At 48.2% G+C, this 23990-nt stretch overlaps 1 protein-coding gene across 2 annotated transcripts in view; it reads left to right on the top strand.

The window, feature by feature from the left end:
- Nucleotides 1-19173: 19173 nt before the first annotated feature.
- SNX16 (sorting nexin 16) overlaps nt 19174-23990 on the top strand; it is a 38772-nt gene continuing 33955 nt past the window's right edge. The window contains exon 1 of one of the 2 annotated variants that reach the window (XM_061548657.1): nt 19174-20058. The gene's annotated coding sequence lies outside the window, so the exon portion shown is untranslated. Of the gene's footprint in view, nt 20059-20154; nt 20318-23990 lie in introns of those variants that run through there. The other variant, XM_061548658.1, reaches the window with a different exon arrangement.

Below are 23990 nucleotides of genomic sequence, written 5' to 3'. Positions count from 1 at the left end.
AACACTCAATAGTTTTTTTGCGATCAATGTTGGCACATGGCCAGGAATGAAAGCATTGAGGTGGCACGATCGTGCAAGACACTCGCCACCAATCATCGCCAGGTGTACTAACCAGTGCCGGATTAAGCTAATGCAGGGCCTGTAGCAAATGTTAAGAAGGGGCCCGAAATAGAAAAAAAAACACGTAAATATGAAAACACTCATTATTAACTTGCATAGTAAAGTCATTGTACTTTTTCATTTGCTATACAGCCAGATAATATGACAAATCGCTCATCTTAAACACCCATTCGTTCATAAAAGTTGAAGGCAGTATAGTACTATAGTAATAGAGCAAGTGCAGAATCACTGAACCGGAATTGATAGCTTGAAAGCGTTCAGCGCGGGGCCCTTTAAAGTGCGCGGCCCATAGCATATGCTACTTTCGCTACTAGGATAATCCGGCACTGGCACTCGTTCGTTGCTTGAATTCACGCAAAGGGCAGAATCAGCCTAAGGTTCTAAATTGCTTTAAGTCTCGTGATTACCACGTGTAGAAGATTACCTTCATCGTCGAAACCAAGTAATTAGTATCGGATGATGTGTGATGCTCAAGTTGAAATAAAGTAGTTGAAGTCCACCAGAAACTACTCGTACAACATACGGTGTGAATATTGAATCGTCGATGTACCCAGGTAAAAAGTGGTACCCTTCTCGGGCAAGATAAAAGAAGGCCGACTGAGGTGGCTTGGATTTGTCATCGCAAGGAAAGGAAAACCACACCCCACGAAGGCTAATGAAGGAAGCTACGACACTCCAACTACTATTTTTATTTTGCCAGGTAAGGCCCACCACACTATAAAGCTCATTTTTCAGAAGCGACCTGGTCACAAGTGATAGCTCAACGAAGAGGCTTATCACGTGGAAATGTATAGCAGCCAGATACTCTGAACGCATGTTTCTAAATGTGGATGGAAAAACCAGAGGACCCCGGAGAAAAATCCACGCGACCACGGGAGAGAGAGACACGCACACTTCAAAAATGCAGGCGTCAGGGTCGGGATTAAACCCATGAACCTCCTGTATACCAGGCAAGGGAGATGACATCTTCAACGTTTTTGGGTTTAGATCGCGTTATTTATAAATGTGTCGTGATCCTCCACCACCCGACACGGCCAATCAGTAAAAATGTGTCACGTTGACAAAGACAAATAGTTCACTGCTTTAGCCCACCGGTGTGTTGAAGCCACAACATTTACAATTTTTACTGATTGGCCGTGTCGGGTGGTGGAGGGTTACGACACATTTATAAATAACGCGATCTAAACCCAAAAACGTTGATTATGAATAACATTGGTCGCGAAAGCCTACGTGTTAAACTGAGATGACATCTCGCCACCGTAGCGCCCCAAGCACGAAGGCGAAGAACAAATGGCTGGTCGAGAAAGAGGTGTTTCAAAGTGGTGAAACCAGGGTTTGAAGGTCGGTGGAGTGGATGTGAAGATGGCCCAGGGCAGGCATGAGTGGGGGAGAGAGGACGAGGAAGGAGGACCCCTCCCGCACAAGAGTGCGAATATTGGCAGGATTAAGAACATATTTCCAGGTCTACCTTGCCAACGATACTTTGTTGTCTCTATCATCTCTCAACTGACAAAGTGAAGGTTACAGTATTGAACAATGTGTCAGTCCACTTCTGGGTGAAGGCCTCCGTACGACCGTTGCCCGTCACGCTGGCTCTTCGACCATACTTCTCCCCGCCGGTTAGTGTCGGCTGATAAAGGGACGACCCTTTAATCTGCTTACAACCAATACATATTTCACTTTTCGCATACAAATATACGCATATGCAAAAAGTGCATAAAGCAACGTTCGGTCAGAGTATTTTCCAAGTCTTGGGTTGTCATTTGAATTATAATAATCTTAGCCATGTGTTTTTTAGAACGAGGCCGTGCGGTGCACGGGATGCGTGGCGGTGCTCGAGGGGGAGATATGCGTGCCGTATTGTGGTGGGCTGACGGTATGCGGATGGATGGGCCTTCCCTAGGTTTACTCAGCCGCAAATGGGTACTGCATCTGCCTGGTGCTGTGTGTACACACTGGGGCGTGATGCTGGCCACCCACCCCATCGTGTGCCGAGCCGGCCTTCAATGACACTCGCTGACAGAACTTGCCCCAACAGTCCGTTAAGGCTATAGGGGGGGGGATCTTTGTCTTTGTGGTTGGTTGGGTGCGTTTGGATGGATGGGTGGATGGCTAGAGAAGAAATGGGCCGATGTGGTTCGGGAGGGTGCGGAGTTGAGTGGACTTGCCGAAGACTGGTGAAGGCGGTGTCAGGGTCGGCCTCTGCGGAGTGGGGTCGTGAAGGACGCTGCTGCTGCTGCTGCTACTACCGGGCAGTTGGGAGGCAGTCGCCCTCCGACAACGGGCAGAGAAGCGACACTCACAACAATGAGCGGAGCGTCAGGGGTAAATACAACGAAGCCAGTTGGGCACAGTAGGGGGACACAGGTGGTGCATCTGCAAGTCATATCAGTCAGTCAACCCATGGCACCTGGGTCTGTCATGCGCCCTTCTGCCATTCGAACCTTCGACACTTCACGTGGCCTCAAAGTGCACGGCTAGCCTGGCACGAACGCCGTAGCGACGTCACCGACACTCAGTGGCGAACGGCTGCTGCTGCTGTCGTTGTGTATATTTGAAGTGATCTGTTAACGGCGACAAGACGGGTACACATATTGAGCGTCTTGGTGATTACGCGTCACGGAATGGTCGCGCTCTCGGCGTCGGTGTGCACGGCGAGCTGGAGGCGAGACAGCGGTGGCCAAACGCTGGCCGCATGAATCACTCAGGAGGAGGCGCAAGCAGCGTGCGTGTGCCGTCTTATTTCACACGCGGCTAAATTACTATGCACAAAGGCCTGACATTTAGGAGCGTGCGCGCACACGCTTGCTTGCTTGCTTGCCCTTTATTACAACCGTGGGTGCTCGGATTGCAGGAGGGTCACTATTGAGGACTGGGAACATGGCCTGGGACAGATTGGAGGAGAGCGAGGAGGGGAGGGGGGAGAAGATTCGGGGAAGGATTTTGAGGCACGTGTACTCACTCCACAGTTATCCGTACACAATTACGTGAACGGCCACAGCTGTATCTGCACTGGCGCCCATAACAAATGTAAGCGATCCTCTTCTTGGTTCTTTCGGTAAAGTCACGTAGAAGGGAAATAATAAAATAATAAAAATAAAACATAATAAAATAATTCTCACGACGTTTCGGCCACAACGCAGACTGTCTTCTCGACAGACCTGTTCTCCACCTGAAGACGGCTGCTTGCGTTGTGGTCGAAACGTCGTGAGAATTATTTTATTTTATTTTTATTATTTTATCATTTTACTTCTACGTGACTTTACCGAAAGAACCAAGAAGATGAATCCCTGCAGTCACGAAAGCTTTAAATCGAAATGTAAGCGATCCTGTTCACGAAGATGGTGATGTGTGTGAGGTTCGTGTGGGACGCGTGTGTGTGCATCGCAACTTTATAATTTGCAGCCGAGATGGCTCTCCCAATTTAATTACGCAAATAGCCACGGCCGCTCTTTACCAAGTTGTACGAGTAATACGTATGCACCGTACATAGTCAACCGTGCTGATCGGAGGTGCTGTATTTATGTTGAACTTCTTTCGCACCGTACGTAGCCAAACGTGTGGTGAAAGCACAACGAGAAGTGTGGTTCAACCAGGGGCGGTTTCTTCATTAGGGCGATTGGGCGACGCACCACCAATGTCATTCAACCACAGAGTCACGCTAGCCGTCACTGCAGCCTCTGGATATAGTCCAATCAGCGTCATGTCACGTTCTGTGGAGTACCGCCTCTTTTTGGGCTGATTTCACTCCGGCTGAGAATCGCCCCGAGTGGCCCCATAGACTTACATTCAAAGATGTTTTTTTTCGACCGGGGGGCGCTGCAATGCATTCTCTATGGCTTCTGGGAGGGCTCGCCCTAACGTGCTTACGTCATCATACGTAAGCACGTTTCATCCAACAATATATTTTGTCGCCACCTAGTGGAATCTTTAATAAAAGAAACTTGAGTGGATTGTATTAATAGTGAGTATAGAAACAAACAAGATGTATTGTAAGAGTCACTTTAATTTTCATTAATATTAAAGAAGTGAAGTTGCCTTTACATGCTTAAGCTGTTAATTTATCCATTGCATGGGTGGACGTTATCCTTATCAATCATCCAGACATTTGCCCCCCCCTGAGAGATTTTGCAGGAGCCGCCACTGGGTTCAACACAGCTCAACACAGCTATCGTCAACACAGCTATAGTCCATTGGAAAGTCGCGTCGAGCGAGTCAAAGTGTGGGTACTCCGACCTCCATTCCATACGTCCTTCCAGTGTGGAAGAGTAGGCCAAATACCCAATTAAAGGGATTCTTAAAAGCTCCCCCTAATAGAGGTCCTTCTGCCAGCAGGAGCATGAGCGTGCAATTGCAGGGCTGGACCTCTACGTTTCCCTCCTTTACTTAACAGCGTAGGCTCCTCCATTGAATCGATGTAGACTGTTGAATATGCTTAGATCAGATGCGCCTATGAAGGCCACAGAGGCATGCAAGGGGGCGATGGAGCCGAATCCACGCTTGTTTCCGGCCACGTTGTGAGTAAATGCATACAGCAGCGCCAGCAAGCTACTCGTTTTAGGCCGAGCAGATCTGGCGGAAGCCCACGTCTGATTGAGATCACCTGGCACTGGCGCAGAGCATGGCCAGGATTGGAACCCACGTCTCCCGGATTGTTGTGCGGGACACAAAGTAGAGTAACCACAATACCGATTGGGGGCCGTCCATAAATGACGTCACGCACCTAGGGGGTGGGGGGGGGTCAGACATTTGTGACGATGTGTGAGAGGGGGAGTTTGAGAAATGTGACGTCACATCAAAATGCGCAACTTTAAATAAATATAGAATTGTTATAACAACACTAATTGTTATAACAACACTCCTACAACATCGGAGTGCAGCGCCACATTAAATACGCACTTCAATGACCATAGTTCAAAGCGATTTGAAGCATGTTTTATTTTCAAAATGGAAATATGGTTTTGGCGGTGGGGAGGGGCAAAGCTTTGTGACGTCATATTTGAGGGGGGTCTGACTTTTTGTGACGCCGTGTGACGAGGGAGGGGGGGTCAAAAATCGTCCAAAATCGCGTGACATCATTTATGGGCGGCCCATTGGCACGCGTTTCGTTATCATGTCTGACGCACAAAGACACGCGAAAAGAAGGCTCGCGGTTGCGAGTTAATAACTGAATATGGGAAACGCCCTTCAGACGTATTGTTGTGCCCTTCAGGAGTTCACGCCAAATGTTTGTTCGTCGCAGTGGTAGTGGTGGTGAGATGTTAACGACCTCGCCTGGTGTACAGGACGCCGTGTGTGTGCGATCCCAACCCTGACGCCCGCCGTATGTTTGGAGTTGGCATCTTTTCCACGTGGTCACGTGGATTTTTCTCAAGGGTCCTCCGTTTCCTCCCACCCCCCTCCACATTTGACCATCAACATCACTCGTTTGGAGTATTTGGCTGCTATAAATGTGCACACGATAAGCCCACTTCGTTGAGCTATCCGTTATTGATAGCCAGTGTCGCTTCTAAAAAAAGAGCTATATAGCTCAGCGGGCTTTACCTGGTAACATTTTTAAAATTAGTTCTAGTTTAGTCTTGTATACGGAGTAAAGAGATTTGAGAGCAGCTGTACATTGCCTGGGAAAACACGATGGGAGGAGACGTTTGCCACGCGCGTTGTTGCTTTTTGTGTGGCGTGCTTAAAGACTGCCACCCGAGTCGGACTAGCCGCTGCCCACGCGGAATTGGTTTGTGATTTGTGCTGTGCCCTTGGCGTTTTGACTTAGAGAAATAAATGCGGGGAGCGGACGGCGCGGAGGCGTTGGCGTTGCGGCACATGTAAATCTAGAAATATAGAGGGCACGACAATAAGGCCCCTCCCCTCCCCATCCAAACGGGCTCCAAGGGGTTGTTGACATCTGAACAGATATCCCAGCGTTCGCAACACATCAGATGCGCCTTGTAACACACAAATTGTGTTCCGGTGGGAGGGAAGAACGAAAGAAAGAGATGAAAAAAAGCGTGCCGCGGCGATTATTATTATATTGTTATTTTTCCACGAACCACTGCTAGGGGCCCGCCGTTCCGTGTCAGCCGATCGCTGAGATCAAAGAGACGGCGAAAGTTGTAAAAATGCATTTGATGAATTCCCTCGACGCCGCCGTCATTGCTGTATTTATATTGTTGTCGTCATTCTCCGGCCTGTAAATGGACACCCGGTGAAAACGGTGGGGGAGGGGGGGATTTGATGAGCACAACAACATCAACAACGACGATGACGGACAAGACAAGAAGGGAAAGAGCGTGTGTTGTTTTACTTCGGATTTAACCTCCTGCTTTGCTTCCTCCACGGCCTGTCATCGAATTGTACATGAGTTTTGACAACGCGTGGTGCGCCCGCGCGGGACACAAGCTCACGTGGGCTCCGATGGACGGCCAGAACAGATAGTTGCTGTTGGGCTCAGGGGCTTCTGACTAAGCCACATTTCATGCGGGTTTTTTTATATATATGTACTGCTCGCTCCACACCATCTCATCCCATCTCTCACTCCCATCATCAACAACACGACCACAATACTCGTTCCTCATTCTCGCCCCTTCTCCTCTGTCCCCGAAACCTTAACCTTATCAGACAGCGTAGGCCAAGTGCATTAAATCTTATTTCTGCATGCGGCTTTGCCTGGGGTATAACCTCTCTTAGCTTTGAAAGGGCCTGCACCCCTATCTCAATAATCTCTGTATATGTCACAGCAGACCTAAATCAGAAATCGGTAACTCCAGGCCGTGTGGGCTGAGCAAAATTGTCGGTCGCGTGAACAAACATGTCTATTTTATTTTTTTTACTGTTGAGTTGTCCACTGTGGAAACACATGCACGGATCACCCAGCTCACCAGATGGCAAAGATCCCCCCGATAGGCGACACGGGGTGTTGGAGCAAGAGCTGCTCGGGGTCAAATAAGAAGGCCGGCTCAACAAGAACAGCCGCGATTTTCCACTAAGTAGCGGTGATGCTGCTACTTCGTGGCAAATGTGAGCGCCGTTCCTCTGCCCTCAGTTGTTGCTGCAGTATTTGCTGGAGGGCGACTGCCTCCAGCTGCCCAGTAGCGTCCTTCACGAGCCTCCTCCACAATACAAAGACACAAACAAAGACGCACACACACACACACACACGCGTGTCATCCGATCAAGCTATAACCGAGTGTAATAATTCCCTTTAATTAGCTAGAAAAGATTCACAGTCTCAAGGCGGTTTTTCGAGTGATGTCCCACATTAAGGTACTATTTATGTTATTTATTTATATCCTGTACAGCCTCACCGAGTCTCAAGGCTGCCCTCCAATTGAAAAGTGTTAATTATCATTTCCGAGTGTCGGAGGATTACTGGAGCCACCCATATTTTACACCCCACCAAAAAAAGATACACACCTATATAATAGCACAACACACGGAGCTCCGCACAGATTGATTCAATAATGCATTTGCTGCACTGCCAGCTCCTTACCACTTTGGCAGAATCAGAGCCCGCAACAACAATGGCATTTCCCGGCAGTCCTCCCAATCCAAGTAACGAACCAGGCTCGACCCTGCCAATTCGATCGCAGGCCGACAATGCACGGGCATATGCGCGTGTGATTGTTGGCCGTAGACGTGTGTCAAACGGTACGTGCGAACGAGTTGATAAGCACTCAAGGCGACCCGCTGCTGCGAATGTGCGAGACGGCGATCGTTCTACGCCGGGACACCAAAGCCACGCTCAGTCATGCGACGACACCGCCGCTACATGCTGCTGCTGCTGCCCTTGTTTTAAATCGTGGCGCTTTCTTGAAATCGTGGCGCTTTCTTGAGCGACAGGCAACCCGCTACCGCCCTCTGCTGGCTGAACCCCGCACGCGGGAACGTGCGCGTGGTGACCGTTCGTACGCAAAATGCAGCGGAGGTTGGCTGCATCTGTCAGTCATCTCAGTCTGTCAACCCCATGGCACCTGGACAGCAGCGTAACTAGCGTGGGGGCAGGAGAGGGGTGCCTTGCCCCCCTACCCCCTCGTGGCCAAGGCTACGATTTGGGGCTCCTGCTTGACAATAACCATGCGGTGTGTATTCAACGGTGGAAAAAAAACATTTTGCGAAAACGGAGCGTCCCTACAGCGTTCAATGTTCGAGACCGTGAGCGTGACGACTGTGATTAGGGCAAGAGGAGCCGAGATATATAGCAGCCGAAGTGCGACCGTGCAAGGGAAATCAAAAGTTGGTGCCCCGCCTGACCAATTGTTGCCTACACTGAGCTGATAATGTCGTTGCTACGCCACTGCACCTGGGTCTATCCCGTGACCTCCTTGCCAGCGAGCGTTCGACACTTGACGTGGCCTTAAAGTGCACATAGCCTGGCACAAGCGCCGTGGTGACGTCATCGCCACTTAGTGGCTGGTGGTTGTTGTTGTAGTAAACGGGGCACTTTCGAGATTGTATTTACACGACAAGAGACTCACGTTTGGTGGAATGCTGACGTGAAACAAGTGAATGTGTGTATGTTGAACTTATTTCGCTCCACACGTGGACAACCGTACTCATCGGAGGTACGGGCGAAAGACAACAAACGAGACACAAACGGCAGTCCTAAAGACGTGAGTTTTCAATTTAGATTTAAAAGTGCTTAGCTCCAGTGGTTTTCCTGACATCAGAAGGGAGAGCGTTCCAGACGTTCGCATAAGCGCATCTGAAAGGGGGCAATGACGGTGATCGTCTGTGCTCGATGGTTAGACGGACACGTGGATCTTGGAACTCATTGGGCAGGACACGCCATGGCACGAAGAGACGATGGCTGATGTGTGAGATTGGTGATTTAATGGCAGCTTGAGGATTAAAAAACAAAATACAAAGATCATCCCGTAAGATCACAAGAGACTTTTGCGGCAAAGTTGCTGTTAGCGAGCACCGATCAAGGCCGGCAGGGCACACCAGGGGCTGGGTAGTCAGCACCACGCTCGGCCGCCTTTGTCTCCCCAGTGGCGATGTTTTACACATCGCACCCGTTACTCATTTGAGGCCGAGTGGACCTATGGGAGGAGGGTGATCACGGTTGCAGATAACCGTCACCGGTGTTGGCCCTGAGCGGGAATCACACGCCGTGCAGAGTGGGAGCAATGTTCCATCCAGTACCTAACATGCACAACTCAAAAAGCCGACGATTCTTAGGTAACGAGTCAACGCGTAGCATCTTGTTCTGGATACACGCGTGCCCATACAGTATGTAAGTCTATGTAATCAACAACATCATCATCATCTTTGCTTATCATCAGTAAACGGTGGCCGGCTCTCTCGCTGCCTATCGGCTTTGGCGTCACAGTCATGAAAGGCAAATTGCAGTACCGTACCTGGTTCGTTGTTGATGACGGAGATTGCATATTTGTGAGCGTTTTAGCACGATCGGGCAGAATCGTCGTCAAAATTAGACGTGCTATACCCTTGCCACAGCATCTCTGCCGGTACAGCCACGGTGTCAGTGTTGTGATATTTACAATGCAGCTTCACAGCTCTTCTAAACGAGTGAGAATAATCCCACACGACATTCGGGCTACCTGGGTGATTTATTTATGTCATGTTTAAGGATGTCCTCTCCTCCTGTAGCCCACGTGTTTAGAGGAAATCACCGATGGTGTGGTGCAACTACGAATAATGAAACATAGCCGACACAAGGTGTGTGGCTATTATACAATGATATAAGTAATGATATTCTCACCTGAAATAGTTGAGCAAGGTGAGACAGTGAAGACATAATTGTCTTCTGTGTCACCGTGTCCAACGGCACTTGCCTCTATCGCGTGTGTAATGAAAATAGCAGTGATTTCTTATACCGTAATTTCAATTCAAGTATGGAATGATTGGCAGCCGATTTATTAATTTGAACCAAAAAAATGATTCTGTTAAACATTAACACGTGTTAAACACAGCAGGGATGGACATTTTTTCCATTAACAAAAATTGTCAATAATGGCAAATTGGTGATTAAAGTTAGAGTCTATCCGCTTTTTACTCAATCTCATTGCCTGTGATTAATCACGCATTGCCCTTAGAGCTGAGCGGTTAATCATATGTGCGGCCCCACACTCTGGCAGATCTCACACAGGTTCTTCAAGCCCAGCCTTTACATTCACTGTACAACTGTGATCTTATCGACATGACATTCTGAGAAGTCGAACTCACGCTGGGTTAGACCACCCCCATCAGATGTGGGAAACAAAACCGTTTTATTTCACAGGTACATCCATACATAGCCCCGCAATCAGAGACATCTCTTAAGGGCAACGGCGAATCGGGGTGAACGCCCCAGGCCCCGCGCTTTAGGGGGCCCGCGACCTCGACGTCACGGTGTCAGATGTAATCCTCCCAGTTTAGTTTGAAGGCTTCGGGAGGGCCCACACAGTGAGATTTTCCCTGGGTCCTGCACCCCCCTCCCTTTCCACCATGGAGGACCCTGCCCACAATATACACAGCTACATATGGACACGTTCGTGTTTGTGCCACAGTCCTTTCTCTTTATTCATCCGTTGAAGGGACGGATGCTCACTTCATTATTCCTTCCATCTGTGCCACCCCATGCAAAGGTAGCGTCATCACGACCAGCTCTGCGCTGAATGACACTTGTCTCAATTTTCAAAAAAATCTCCTCTGTCGCCTCCACAAGCCGAAATTGCCTTCACCCAGCCACCTGCGCTGTTGATTCCCTGCCTCTGTTCCTATTCAGGTTCGAGACCATTATTTTTGTAGCTCTGCCTATGATTGACTGCCTCGCTCTATAAAATAAATATGCCCACTATTTCCGCGCAGCGCTCGTTGAGATGCGGTCACATTTAGGTGCTATATAAATCCAAATTGCATTGTATTTTATTAAAAAAGGACCACTCTATAACTTGGTTATTGGTGGTTCTACTCTATACATGTTTTATTACTGCACTCCATTCTTCATAAAAGGCATCCTGTAACATCTGTGGGTTGGGTGGCAAAGAAAGAGAGAGAAAAAAAATCCATACGTTGTTAAACAAATAGGGTCGACCACAGCCAGGCGCTAAGAAACATGAAATTAAGGACAATATTTCAACGCAGCTGTTAAAAAGCTGTCATTCACACCAATGGATAGGAATACTGCACCGCCTCGATTAGAGTTCTCACAGCTCGAAGGTTAGCTGTCGATAGCGGGTGCAAAGTGTGGTCGAAACACAAGCAATTATCACGTCCGCTGTGATTGAATAGACTTGTTTTGTTGTTGTTGCTGGAAATACCGGTAACCAAATACTTTGTGACAATGAATGTGCACGTTTGGAATTGCACTGAAGATGCAGAAAGAGGAGCGGATTGATGGCAATCATCCACGTGGAAGGGTTTGATGGAAGAAGAACAACAACAACGACGGATAGCAGTCAAGGAGTTTGAACAAGGCCAAGAGGATGTCTGCGGAGGATACAGAGCGATGATCTTGTAGTTAGTTCAGGGGCAGGTGCTGGATGGATTCGTTGCAAAATCATGAGAGGTGACGCAGAGTGACTTGGGTGGGTGGGGGGGGGGGGGCTTCAGGCAGCAGTGGAATGATCTTGACTCATTATGAGGACGAAGAATACACCATTACATATATACAGTCGATCACCGCATATCCAAAACGTCACATATCCGCCCTGACCAATTCACTGCACATACTCGGTACTGTATTCGTAATGTACCTGCCACGTTGTACACATTTCACATTTTGTGAAATTTGACCTTTTCATGTGCAGTGATGTGTTCTTAATCTCACGTACGTTTGCTCACTTTTAAAGCACAGCGAAGCACAGTGAAGCATCTCTCCACGGCTATGGCAGCCTGCTCTCAATTTGTGTCCAGTCACCTGTTTGTGCACGGCGTGTACCTGCTATTGTCGATAGATGTTCACATATCCGTCCTATAGCTGGACCTCAGTCCCCAGCGAGACACACGTGCAATGTACCGTATATAAAACACAGGCGTATATGATTAAACCGCCGTGACATATACGGTACATTTAGCGCCAGCATTTACAGCGCATCGGGATCTACGGATGAAATGTCCCTTACAAATGTAAATGATCATCATTAGTATTAAAGGAGAGAAACTCCGGATTGGTTTCGACTTCTCTGAAACTCATTAGCAGGGTGTGTGTGTGTGTTTTTTATGTTTAACCAAGTGCTGCCAGCGTGCTTGATGTCACCATAAACAAACGGCACCCACCAAAGAGCGATGTTCACCCGTTTAGATCTGCCTCAGTCATCATTTTGTGAAGAGAGTGCCAAAGTGCCGCACCGAGTTAATTTAACACATTCCTGCGGAGGGAGCTGGCAGGAACGTTGGGTTGCTCGGTCAATGGCCAGGGTCAACGGCGGCGTGGTGTATTCCGCAAATATGCCCGACTGTGAGGGCGGGCACAAGCCGGCGTGAGTAGGTTAAACGTTGCGTTTTATAAGGGCACCACAGGGTGACCAGCCCTTCCCCACCCAGCCCCACCCTCCCCACCCAGCCCCACCCCTCCCACCCCAACCCAGCCCCTCCCCACCCAGCCCCGCCCCACCCTCCCCTCTCCACCCAGCCCCACCCCTCCCATTTTTGGATGCACGACGGACGGACGGACACCATAATCCCCTGTGGGCTGGTGTAACCAGGAGGTTTCTACCAGTAAAATAACTCATCTCCCTGGAGTTTCCTCTTTCGCTTCCTTGCCGTCGTCCTTCCAATCGTGGATCTCATTTGCGAACCCCTCTCATCGTCAGGAACCCGGCCACATCGGATGCTGAGCAGGAATGCTTAGCGATTGCTGGTGAGGTTTTTGTCGTTGTTATCGCAAACTTGGCTTTTAATACGTGCAACAATGACAACAACAGTCGTTCGGGCCTTGTTAGCAGCAGTGCACGGCAAAACATAACCAGACCTCACTGACAACCGCTTGTCCATTGTAGAACCGAGAAGCACGCCTTTGCACATCACGCCACTGCATTGGTCTTCCCTGCTCAACTTGTTATTTAGGACCCCCAGTTGTCATCTTAATTGCCCTCTCTCTCTCTCTCCCTCGTGTACATCAGCGCTGGTGCTCAAACACTATCAAATGCAGCAGCAGCAGCTGTTGTTGGTTTTCGAATGGAAAAAAGTCAAATACGACTCTGCGTCCTACCCAGCAGGCATTCCTGTGTTTCCCCAACGTCTCACCACACCTCCCTCCCTATTGTTCAATGAAGACAAAGATAGTCTGAACAGACTGATGCGGTAAGTGCTGTTAGCGAGCACCTATGAAAGGCCTGCAAGGTACGCGAGAGGGTAGGTGGCCAGTAGCATGCTCAGCCACCTTTGTCTTCCCAGAGGCGACCTTTACACACTGCATTAGGTATTGATTTGATGCTGAAGTCGACCTAGGGGAGGCCCAGGAGCGGTTCATATCATTGTCACTGGAATTTAACTCGGATGTCCAGGGTTGTGGCACTGTCATTTTTTAACACACACACATCGGTGCGTGAGCACGTGAAAGGGTCTCAAGTCGCCGCGTGTATTTTGAAAAGTGAACGGGGATTCAAGGATGTTTCGTATTGTATTTACATGCCTACATGAGACGACAGTCACAGGTTTAACTCAAGCAGTTGAAATATTTTACAATAACAATAATGGCAATTATCTTCCCTGGAATGCCTCATTAACTACCAAGAATGAGCTTTCATTAAGACCCTGCATTGGATTATGTGGCAAATAGCATTAATGAGCAGTGTGCCTTCACGTGGGAGTAAAATAAAGTATCCAGAAAAAAAGTCACACAGATACAGTTTCACACCTGCAACACCTGTCAAGCCCTGGTGATGGCCTGGCTGAGTACGAACAAGGCTTCAGCTTCTGATATATGACAGAGATTGGACACTATATTCGAGGTTCTTTCGGTAAAGTCACGTAGAAGGGAAATAATACAATAAAATAAACATTACAATTTTCACGACGTTTCGATTGATGATGATTGATTGTGTTGCAATCGAAACGTCGTGAGAATTTTATTGTTTTATTTTTATTTTTTTATTATTTCCTTTCTGAGTGACTTTACCTAAAGAACCAAGAATATGAATCCCTGCAGTCACGAATGCGTTAAATCGAGATTGGACACTCGTATGGTTAATTTGGTTGTCAGCTAAACCTACCTCCTGTCGGTGAATATTTGCTACGTTTTTAGAAATGAACAAATTAACCTAGTTTTGAATGAATATTTTAATAGTCTGTGTGACCTTACCAATTGTTATGCCCTCACATATAAGGAAGGGGCTAATATTGAGCAAGTTTGTCCCAAGAGTCTGGCTTTATCGTTAATTTTTTTCCTAGACTCTAGGTCGAGAGTTCCACTGTTTACAAATCTGGAAGATACAAATGGCAGTAAATGTTCTTGAGGCCTTGAGACCCCATACCTATAAATACGAAACTTCCTGAAACCCTGGCATTGATTAACGTGATAATTCAAATGATAAGGCTGGACAGAATGAATGAAAAATGGCAATTAAGGTACTTTAAATCCATCACAATACAGGCAACTTACCAGTAATGATGATGTATGGTGCAGTGTATTTGTGTTCGCTCAGACCACCGACACACGCTTTCCCTGCAGATGTACACTTACGTAGTGCAAGAAATAGCCAGCTAGTTAGATAATTAGGACGTCCTTACTTGTCCTGTGATCAGAATGGAACGCAGTAGCTCATCACAGCGATGGAGAAATGGGTGGTACAAAAAGCCCCACAGTAAGTCATTTATATGGGACATAACAAACTCGTTATGCATATATGCGGCACATTGTGCGTGCAGAGCACGTACATAGAAGAAGAAGAACTCAAATCTGTGTCTCCACAAAACAATGATGCGTCAGTCCATCAGCCTGTTGGCTTTCCAGAGTAATATTATCCAACGGCATTTGGTTAAGCGAGCAAAACACTGGGCGCGTCGCTTAATCGAATACGACTGCGGGATAATGCTGGGCATGAAATCCAATTGCCTGTTTGGGCAACCGTTATTTATTTATTTACTTCTATGCGGAGACCAAAAAAAAACTAATTCGATTTAAACAGGATGGTGTGCCACGTGGACAACGCACGTGTAACAGCGCATCGGTCATTCCAGCCAAGTACCGTTTACAACACTATTAGGACGCTAAATAACATTTTCACTTAATTAAGGTAAACTTTTTCCTCCCTGAAGATATGATGGGGATCCACGCGTTGCTTATGCCCATGCCAAATTAATCAGCATTGTTTGGCTGGGAAATGACTGTTGTGGATATTCAGTATATTCCTCCACAATTCCTAGAGATCGTAAATACTTTGCTCACACGTGCTCGCCACCGCGTGCCTGTGCCATCACTATTGTGAATCCATTCACTCGAGAAGGCCATGTGTGTGTCTGTACATGACATCACTAGTCCATTCATTGCACCGCATTCATTTGCAGTTGCATTGAAATAAACCAGCCCTTCTCTCTGTACTGCTAAAAGTTTTTCTTGTATTGGTTGGTATATATAAAAACCACAATTCTCGAACTGTCTGCTAAAGCCTTCTCGTTGATAGCAAACCTTGACATTGGCATTCAGAGCCTTAACATACGCAAGGATAGAATAGCTGCAATCATAAATGTCAACGCCCCTCTTACTTCATCACTCCAGCTTACCTTCAAGTGGTTAGGGATCAATCTTGATTTGAATCTTTCGTGACTGCAGGAATCCATACTCTTTGTATCTTTCGGTAAAGTCACGTAGTTAGAAATAAAATAAAACAAATCACGACGTTTCGATCGCAACGCAAGTGGTCATCACCGCCTGATTTCTAATAAATGGTTAATAGGCTATGTGTTTAGTATTCGATATTGGTGTAGAAATGCATCGATTCACCAATTATTATCGGTTAGGGGTTGTTCGGGGGCGTCTTTGGCGCCCCTCACAACCATTTACGGCCTTCGATTGAGAGCAGGCTTCACACGAACGATGCATTCACACAAGCACCGAATGCTCCGTTTTGAAGTTTTAAAATGAAACATCTTAGAATTGTATTGTTTTTAATTAGATAATTGTATTTCTTCATCAAAAGCTTAAATCATTTTACATCTGGAAGACTTAATTGAAAACGACATTTCGCGTGAATTTTCTCTCGTCGTTAAGTAGATGGCCTTGCTGGGGGTTCGGTTCGATGCGGACTTTCACCTGGTTGGGATTGCGGGATCGAGATGAGGCGACACAGAGCTGGCCGTGCGAGAAGACCGCCGTCTGCAGATCGATTCCAACGTGATCGAACGTCTGTCCCTGCGCCTCCGTCGTTCATGCAGGGGGCGCGTAGGTTTGCAGCGCCCCCTGCATGAAAACGACGGAAAGTGCAGCGTTCATCACAGATCGATAAAATTGTGCGCTTATATAAGAGATTTTAAGTGAAATGATACATAGAATAAATCGCATTTTTTAATTCGAACATGTTTTTCATCTCATAGGTTCACTGACCCCTGCATCCACCAGAGGCCGATACAATAAAAATATAACAATTGTTGATTTTTTTTTATCGAATTGTGACCCTAAAACGTGACAACTCACACAATCTTCAGTTGCTGAATGTCACACTGAAAAGGTTTCGCTATTCAGTTATTCAAACTCTCGCCTGCAAGGTATAATACATTCAGACAGAAAAGCACACAGATCAGCAGGCAAGCATCCAACTCCACCCAACGATTCATCATTCCTGGTATCCAGACACCCCACTGCATGTACAGTACAATGCAAATGCAAGATAATGCACAGAAGACACTGCATTCATGGACTGGGGACTGATCAATATCAGCCAGTGGATTACGAACAATCCACGCTGCATGCACCCCCATCTCATTAGAGAAGCCAAGCAGATTGAAAGCTGGCGACGTAGAGTACGGTTACTTGTAAATGCTACCTCAAATGTCCAGGTGTAGTAAGCTTTGGCTGCGACGTGGCCAAGAGATGGCTTTGCAGGTGATGTCTACTTGAACTTATTTTGAGCGTTATCCCCTCGTGTGTGGGGTTCTCTCTCCAGTGTCCTCCCAAAAGCCAAACACGCGTGCTTGTAAATGGCCCAACATCCCAATCACAGGAGGCCTCTGGCATTGCGGTGAGGAGGGTGTGTGTGGGGCGTGCATACGAGTCGAGTGCCAATTCCGAATCTAATCCGAAATTCAGCTGAGCCCGCACATTTCAAACTGAATCGGCATTTTCGTCACTGTCGCATTGATGTAATCGCCAGGAAAGCGAAACGCCTCTTATCTGTGACGGGTCTGAAAACTCAAATGTCTTATCTTGAGCCATAACTCAATCCAAAAATAGGCCGTTGTCCTAATGTGTCCCCGGTTTTTAATCGACAAGTGTAACGCTGGAGTGCACGTAACGGTCGTATTGTGAGGCTCCCTTTGTGTGCGCGTGTTTTGGAATTGTACCCAAGTGTTCTTCGGCAGGATGTCCGACGTTTCGCTCCTCGTGTTGGGAGCTTCTTTAAGAACACTGCGCTATGAACCATTCCAACCGAGTTTGATGCCCGGTCAGGGCTAATGTCAGTGGTGGATGATAACTTTGAACTATTGAGTATTTTTTAAATCTCATGTTTTTCCGGCCGATAATATTGTTCTGTTATGATGGGGGTTCTCGTCATTTAGAGATATGACCAGTCCTTGATCAACCCGACTTCAGCATCCCTCACTGACCAGCGTGGTGAAGTATGGTCAAACAACCCGCATGAGTGACACAGAGGGCTGCAAATGGATAGCATCAAAACAATTACGGTAGTATTATACACCTTAAGTTACCTTTACATTTGCCCCCGATAAAAATGTACAATTCGATCTATGGAGACTGTATTATTATGTTTTTAAATCCTTTATATTAAGTTCACTTGCTTGCTTGCTTGCGCGCTTACGACCGTGCAAATCTTTCGGTCGTTTTTTAACCCACTTCCCGTGATCCAATCGAGCTGACATTTTGCACACAGACTCGTTGTGCGTGACAATTTATTTTCGTGAAAATGTTTTTCCAAAATGTTCCACTTTTTAGGAATTTTTTTTTTCATATTTTATTTAAAATACCAATGTGATCAAAATGAAACTCTTACTCAAGAAAAACAGAAATGAATAATAAAATAAAACCGATGCCACGCATATAAAGGATTTATAGTGTCAATAAAGGATTTATAGCATCAATTTACGAATTGATATTATAGTACGGTACAATACCAGTGTTCAATGGATCGATGCATAAGTTGCAACACATACTCTTTGGTTCTTTCGGTAAAGTCACGTAGGTGAAAATAATAAAATAAAAATGAAATCTAAAAAATCTAAATGAAAACAACTACAAATTTAGTTGTTTTCATTTTATTTATAGAACCAAATAGTATGGGTCATTGCAGTCACGAAAACTTCAAATCTAGAAGTTGCAACACCCCTAATGCACACGTCACAATCTACACCTGAAAGCACGTGGTGCGGTCATTGATAACCGTGTATGAAAGTCGAGTACATGTACATCAGACCTTTGTTAATCCACTGCTGGATGAGGGCCTCCCAAACACCGTGAGGATCGTGGATGTTACATGACCATACTTCACCACGCTGGTCCAGTGCTGGTTGGTGAAACGTGTAGCGGGAGCATATCGGTATCGTACAACAACTGATTTTGTTTCACTGCACACAAGCCCCTTCTGCCCCTCCCCCCACGGCAGTAGCCTATAACAAATAACTTTTTTTATGCACAGGTACAATGAAGGGGCATTGCCCGAAACGTCGCCCTATCACATTTAGTTTATTTTACGGCCACAGTGTCATTGACGAATGTGGTGAGTTTTTAGTTGTTGTCGCTGTTGTATTTCGTACGGGTTGGTAAAATCCCCCGTCCGAGAAATAGAGTAATATAATCCAGGCTGAACGCCTGCTTAGCTTGGGGTGGGGATGGGGGAGGAAAGGAAGAAGCACAAACAAATCGAGAAGAAGAAAAAAACCGAAAGGATAAACAGCGACCGTCGTGATTGGAACCGGGTCCGCTCCGGATAAGTTGGACAGCTCCTGCGAGTGGCAGAGAAGATCCGGCTCTAACACACACACGCGGAACACACTGCAACACACACTCACACTGCAACACACACACCACAGTGTAACACACACACACGGAACACACACACAGAACACAGTGCAACACACACACGGATCACACACACACAGAACACAGTGCAACACACACACACACGGAACACAGTGTAACACACACACACGGAACACACACACAGAACACAGTGCAACACACACAAACACACGGATCACACACACACAGAACACAGTGCAACACACACACACACACGGAACACAGTGTAACACACACACAGTGCAACATATACACACGGAACACAGTGCAACACACACACACACGTAACACGCACACACGGAACACAGTGCAACACACACACAGACGGAACACACACACACAGAACACAGTGCAACACACACACACGGAACACACACACACTCACACTGCAACACACACACACGGAACACAGTGTAACACACACACAGTGCAACATATACACACGGAACACAGTGCAACACACACACACACGTAACACGCACACACGGAACACAGTGCAACACACACACACACGGAACACACACACACAGAACACAGTGCAACACACACACACGGAACACACACACACTCACACTGCAACACACACACACAGAACACAGTGCAACACACACACACGGAACACACACACACACTCACACTGCAACACACACACACACGGAGCACAGTGCAACACACACACGCGACCATCACCACCACTACCGCCGCTGCGTTGTAAAGGCCGCTGCTGCTGCTGCTATTGACTGTGATGCCGTTCGCGAGACGTAGGAAGGTGCATCTCAGGCATCCGCTGTGGTGTTGAGAAGGTAATGATGGTGGTGATGATGTGGTGATGATGATGATGATGCATCGTGAATTATCTCGTGTGGTTATGTTAATAAGCCGGCATCGAGACGAAAAGGATTTCCGGATAGTGTCCCGACACCTGCTGGTTTCCTCTCCGCGTGTTCGCACATCTTATGTTTAATATATATACAGTATTATCATCATCATATCGACATCGTTTATTGTTACTGTGCTACGCCGCTGCTGGGACAACAAATCTGCATTGACCAGCGTGGTGAAGTATGGACGTGCACTGTACCACCCCCCTCCCCATCGTCTTAACAGCAGTGGGTTGACAAGGGTGGAATCGTTCACTCGTGTTACACATCGCATACATTGCACCGTGTGTGATGATGATGATGATGATACGATTTGTCCATTGTTTAAAGGGTGTGCGTTGTGTCCAGGCTTCCGGATACATTTCATCCACCCAACATGTGTACGGCACGCGATGTGATTGCGTGACCGTGTGTATAACATGCGTGTAACATGCGTGTGACATGTGCGGGGGCTATGTTCGGCAGCACGTGTGCTGTGTAGATTGTAGGATGTGATTATGTCCGGTGTGAAGTACTGTAAATGTAATGTGTGTATGTGGGTAGTTCTAACATGTCTACGTTGTATCCGTGACAACGTGCGGAGAAGATGTGACGCTTGTGTATGTATATGTGGATGTGATGTACGCTTAGTATCGTGTTACGAATACAATTTGCATATATAATGGATTTATAACAACACTGATTATGTCTGCATGACGCTGTTCAACATCACCATCGTTAAATGTGCGCGTGTACCACGGAATATGCGTGTCATGTATGTCACACGTGTACTGTTTATGATAACATGTACATGGCATGTACATAGCATGTACATGTTATCATGTGTTTCAGCATGTACTGCTACGCCTTGCAGTATTTTTTTTACACTGCTGTCTCACAGAGACCACGTGATACCCCCCCCCCCCTATCTCACAGCAGAGGTCGCAAACGGGGTTTGATTCCTTACCCGTACCCGGCCGCACCAGGGTCGCAAACGGGTACCCGTACCCGGCCGTACCCGTACCCTACCCGTGTACCCGGCCGGTGTACACGGGTAGGGTACGGGTATCGGGTACCTGATTGCGACCTCTGGGATGAAGCCATGTTGCAGGCGCGGGTGGGTTGATTCTAGGAACTTGAATTGTGAGAAGAGACAAGACGTTGGGAAATGAGTGACAAACAGTTGCTCACCAGTGACTCACGGCCTACCCGTACCCGGCCGCACCAGGGTCGCAAATGGGTACCCGTACCCATACCCGGCTGGGTACGGGTAGCCGGGTATCGGGTAGGGTACGGGTATCGGGTACCCGGTTGCGACCTCTGTCTCACAGAGCCCGCATGGATCATTCCTCTATCTAAGAGACCTTGACTACAACAATAACGGTTGACACGACACAGAAGATCAATGTTGGGTAATTGTGCGAACGGAATCGCAGCACGTTCGATCCACGCCACAGGTTAGTGCGGATGTGACGGCGTTGAGTCCGGAGGCTTCTTTTGACACCTGCACTGGAGCCCTCTGGGTGCTCCTCCTGTCACTTGAACACGGTGTGAAGTGGCAATTCAGGTGCTGGGAAAAACTTTGCCCGACGTCTTTGCCACCACAGCTTGGCGTCAAATCGGTGGCGAGGGGCGGTGGTGGTTTGTTGTAAATTGCCGACCCTCCCCTACTGGACGTCTGTGAAAAAAGAGCTTCTTCGTCACCCATCAAACGCCTCTCGTCTAAATAAAGATTCTTATTTTGATCAATGTCACCGGGAGCCACGGCGGTAGTGTTGGCCTCGGCGCACCAGAGATAATTCTCACAAAGAGATTCGGCCCGTCGAGCGTCGACCAAACGAGTTCCGCCCGACCGGGTCCACCCAGCTGTAGGATTCCCTGCTCCAAAGCCACGTCACTCGAATGCGAGGGGTCCCCCCCCTGAGTCCTGTACAGCACCCACGTCGAGCCAGCCAGCGGAGCAAGCGAGGCGGCTCCCGTGGGCAGACGCTCACCCAGCAGGCTTCTCGAAGGTGGCGTCGGTGAACGTGAGCCTTCGATCCGGCGCTACGGCGAGGAAGGGCCCGAGTTCACGTCCGCTCCGCCGTACCGAGAGCCTCTGGTCCGGCTCTGGCGCCATTTGGCTGGGCGGAACACACGCGACTGTGGGGGGTGGACACCGTGCTGCTGCTCGTGCTCGGCTGAAGTCGCCGCCTTCCTGAATAGTCCTCGACGATGATCTGAGCACCCTCCATTGGGGTAGTCTCGAGGCTGGCAAAGTCACAGGCTTGGCCTGCTAGACTAATGCGTATCTGGGACGTTGTGGCGGGCGAGTCATTGGTGAAGATGTTGAAAAGCTTTGGGGCAGACCCCCCCCCCCCCTCGAGGCAAATTGTCCTCATGTGCCCTGCAAAGAGGTGATCTTGATCGCCGATGTGCACTTGGGCACAACGATCCTACTCGTGAGCACGGCAGGGCTCTTGGCAACTTTGGTCACGAGACCGCTTGTGGCCAGACTGCTGGATGAAGGCCACCGCACGCAACGTCCGTCACGACGGGGATCGTTTGGCCACATTTCACCGTGGTGGTGGTGGTCGGTGTGGGTTGTTGAAAGGGCGCGAGGTGGTGGGCGACTGGGCCTCTGGACCAGTCGGCTCTCCGCTCGTGTTGACCGTCGCCGGTCGTTGAGTTTGCAGCATAGTGCACTAAACATTTTCTCCACGTGTAGTATATATACAACATGTGATGGGGCAAATGGTTAGTGCACCATAGTGCATGGACGTGCAAATGTGACTTGTCGTGTATTTGAGTACGGTGCGTGACAGCACGTATGTTTTATATGCACGGATGTATGAATGGCACTGCGTGCACACTCTACAACGGGTTAGGTATGCAGCGTGTGATTTACGTGTGTATGCCATGTGTGCCGTTATACAATGTGTCGATGTATAGAGGACTTCGTTACTGTCGGGATGCTGTGGAACAGGGCGAATATATTCGAGCCACGTCCAAATCGACTCGATTTCAGCGGAGCTGGTGATCCACCAAGAGGATTTGTGTCCCTCACTCCTGAAAGATAGTTGGGAATCAGCAGTGCAGAGAAACTTTCTTATCTGTGACGCCCCCCCCCCCCCCTTATCAACGACTCTCTCTTATCTATGGCCACAAAGTGATCGACAAAAAACTTCTGTGATTCGCCATCCGATAAACAGCAACGCACCGCACTACGGATCTGGTGAGCTGATTCGATTCCCGACCACGGCTAACCTCAGTGATTTCTGAACACATTCCTGGCCCTCTCCTAGGTCGACTCGGCCTTAATTGAGTATCTGTTAGAGTTGAGTAAACATCAGCGCTATGGTGGACACAAGGCCGGTCAGGCGGGGTGCTGGTCACATCTCCTCTTGCGCCATACCGGCCTTCATCGGTGTTTGCTTTAAGCATTTACCGGAAAAGTCATTAAAGGGTTTGTTGGGGATGTTTGTCTTTGACCTGGGCGTGGTGCTGGCGACCCGTCCCCTCGTGTGCCATGCGGCCTTCATAGGTGCTTGCTAGCCGCACTTGCCCCAATAGTGTGTTCAAGCCATGGGGGGGGGGGGCATCTCTGTCTTTATTTGTTGTCTTTGTTTAGCTTCGAGGGGAGTAGGAGTGAAGCAGTTAGCGGGCTGCACTATGAACCCAGCGAGCCGAGTTTGATTCCCACTCACGGCCAACATCGGTGATGAATATTTGTAGCAGTCTTGGGCCTCCCCTCAGCCTAAAATGTGCACCTGATGCAGTGTGTAAACATCTCCACGAGGGAGACAAAGACGGGCAGGCGTGGCGTTTTTGCCACCCACCCCCTCGTGTGCCGTGCCAGCCTGGATAGGCGCCCGTATAGCCGATGCAGGCTGTTA

This window comes from Lethenteron reissneri, chromosome 9 (assembly GCF_015708825.2).
Source record: "Lethenteron reissneri isolate LAM-NWPU_2019-01 chromosome 9, ASM1570882v1, whole genome shotgun sequence".
NCBI classification, from domain to species: Eukaryota; Metazoa; Chordata; class Hyperoartia; order Petromyzontiformes; family Petromyzontidae; genus Lethenteron; species Lethenteron reissneri.
The sequence above is the reverse complement of the archived record's forward strand: the minus strand, read 5'-3'. Positions and strand labels throughout refer to the sequence as shown.